This window comes from Podarcis liolepis, assembly GCF_965112155.1.
Source record: "Podarcis liolepis genome assembly, chromosome: 2".
In the NCBI taxonomy this organism is placed as follows: domain Eukaryota; kingdom Metazoa; phylum Chordata; class Lepidosauria; order Squamata; family Lacertidae; genus Podarcis; species Podarcis liolepis.
The window spans coordinates 116,701,124-116,704,353 of record NC_139555.1 but is presented as its reverse complement, the minus strand read 5'-3'; positions in this window follow the sequence as shown (position 1 = coordinate 116,704,353).

Below are 3,230 nucleotides of genomic sequence, written 5' to 3'. Positions count from 1 at the left end.
GGAGACTAAATCTGCCTCTCAGGCCCAGCAGGAGTTTCTCTCCAGACCAGAGTGACTGACATAAAAAAACATTTACCCGCCAAGAGCAGGTTGGGCAGTTTTCCAAGGGCCCTTTGAGAGGATTCATTCCAGTCAAAATCAGCAGAAATAACCAAACAAAAATGGATTGCTCTTGCTTTGCATTTTCCTTCCTTTTCCCAGAATTCCCTCTGCAGCTTACTTCTTAGAGAGACAGTCACACTTTAAGGAGTCCTAATAAATTTTCTCACCTTCAATCTTGTTTTCTATTTGAGATGTCTGATTTGGCAGAGGACGAGACTCTTAATCCCAGGGTTGTGGGTCTGAGCCCCACGTTGGACAAATGTTTCCTGCACTGCATGGGGTGAGACTAGATGACCCTCAGGGCCCCTCGCAACTTTGCAATTCTAGGAAACCTTCCTCTCCCCACAAGACCTTATGCAGCTGTGAAAATGCATGCATCATTGGATTAATAGATGACTAAAAAACGAACCCCTTCACCCACATCAGGCAGGATAGCTCCTTGCGCTGGAGACCTCAGACGGGATGAGAAAGAAATTGAACAGGGCATCATCTTCAAATGCCCTCTGTAGAAACAGCCTTGCCATCTCCCCACGTTGTCAGAAGTATTGAGTGGGGCTTCTGCTCAGTTAAATGTGTTTGAGTGGATGCATTAACATTCCTTATTTACAGGCTGGATTCTGTACATTGGGGGCATCAAATGGGGTGTCCTCTTTATAATGCTGGACTCCAACTCCCCTCTGACCCATCCAGCATGGCCAGGGGTCAGAGAGGGTGGGAGCTGCAGTCTGGCAGCTTCCGGAAGGGGCCCCATGGCCTGTACTGCCCTATACATTTCGCAAGGCACCTTCCCTGTGTTTCTCAGCCCCACCCCAAATAAACAGTGCTCCCCCAAGGAGTGTCATTTCAGCACCAGCTACATCTGATTTCTCTCCTTTGATTCTAAAAGCTGGAACAACACATGCCTGTGGAATTGACAACTCACAAATATCAGGCACGACTCACTCTGGCTCCACTATCAGGGCCACTGACTACTGACCAGTGCAGCCTGCTCTCCTTTCCCTGCGTTTTCCACGGGGTGGTGACACATGATGGAATAAAGACACTTCCCTCCCCCACCTGCCTGAGCGCCACCTCCCCTTCCACCATCCCCTATATGATGTTGGCCTCATTTGTGTGTCATCATACGTTTCCCTGTGAGCCTCCACTCACCCTGTGGAAGGAAGGACACAAAAGTGTGCCATTTGGTCCAGACGCCTGTGCAAAACCTGCAAGGAGGACCAGAGAGCAAAAGCAGCCTTGCCCCCCCCCCCCGCAGCCTCCAGCAACCGATCTTTACAAGCATGGGCGCCAACTTGAATAAAAATATTATATTATTGGGGGGGGGCAGATAAGCCCTAATCCCCTCCACCTTCGCCTTGGTTTTATCCCTCGGTCACCTCCTGCACCTTCCCCTGCTCCTTGGCAGTGGCACGCACCCCTTGCCCCGGGCACCCTGAGCTGGGGGTCTGGCCCGATGCCCACCCCCACTGCTGACAGGCAACACCACGCAGCCCCTTCCACACCATCCTTGGTCCAAAAAGCAGCCCTCATTACAAATGGGAGGGGCCAAAGGCCACATTGGGAACGCCAGGTAGAAACTGACTGGAGTGGACACTTTGCCTAGAATGGACAATGCCCCCCCAAAACACACTCGCACACACACAAATGTTGGCTGTGTCACTAACACATTTCTCTTGCATTGGCAGGCAGAATGCAGAAAAACAATGGGAGCAATAAGCATGTTCAAGAATGATGTTTGAAGGTGCACAACACAGTGTGACTATAAATGACACAATGGATGAAACATCAGGGCTTAGACTGAACCATTTTTAAAGTAGGCCATGCTGGAAATAGACATACATAGAACTGAGCAAATGCCAATATTGCATGAGGTTGCAGAGCAGAGAGAGAAAGAGAGAAACCAATAAGGGTTATTCCACTGCTATGGCTCAGAGCTGCATTGGGCTCTTCCACAACTGTCCCCTACTAACAGTCACTCCATCACTGTTTCTACCCCAACTGGTCATTATAACTTGAAGAACTAGTACCTGAGCTTGTTCCTTTCCTCCTCCTTCCCCATTCCCCTTTCCTTTTATGTCACTTTTAGCTTCTTTTTCATTGATTTGTGAAACTGCATTCTTATTGCACCGCAAACACATGCTTATGTTCAAAGAAAGTGGTTTGAGAAGCACAAATCAAGCATTGCTGCAACCAGCAAGTTTTCAAACCATAGTGATGGGTGGAGCAGAGAAACAAACTGCTAGGACTGTCGGAAACGCAGCTGAAATTATGGCAAGGTGTTGTGAGCAGGTGCTAGCAACATGGGGACCTAGTGCTAGTTAAATCATTTATTCCCCCCTCACACTGCTTTTTATCCCCAAAACAGCTCTGTGAGGCTGACTGGTATCAGGAACAGCAACGGGTCCAGGGGATTCTGAATTCCTAAAGCTAAAAAGGGACTTGAACCCAACTCTCCCCAAGCCCAAGTTTCTAGGCATCTGGTTGTCTCCCCCGTCTCTGCCGCCCAAAGTCAACAAGGGCAGGCTGAAAAGTTACGCATTTACCTGCTGGGGAATATGGTTAGGTAAAGGTAAAGGGACCCCTGACTATTAAGTCCAGTCGTGGCTGACTTTGGGGTTGCGGCGCTCATCTTGCTTTATTGGCTGAGGGAGCTGGCATACAGCTTCCAGGTCATGTGGCCAGCATGACTAAGCCGCTTCTGCAAACCAGAGCAGCGCACGGAAACGCCGTTTACCTTCCCGCCGGAGTGGTACCTATTTATCTACTTGCACTTTGATGTGCTTTTGAACTGCTAGGTTGGCAGGAGCAGGGGGAGCTCACCCTGTCACGGGGATTTGAACTGCCAACCTTTTGATCGGCAAGTCCTAGGCTGTGTAGTTTAACCCACAGCGCCACCCGCGTCCGCTATGCAAGACCTTAGCCAGGGCCATTAATCTCTTAGCAGGCAGGCAGAGCAGTAAATTCACAGGCAGCACTTAACTGGATTACAAGCAGTTTACATTCCTTTACATGATATAAGGCAGGTACTACAATATTCTTAATACACAGCTATTTCAGAAACATTTCGCAAGCATTAATTAAGAAGAAAATATAGCATTATAAAGAAAATTTAAAAGACACTTTTGCAT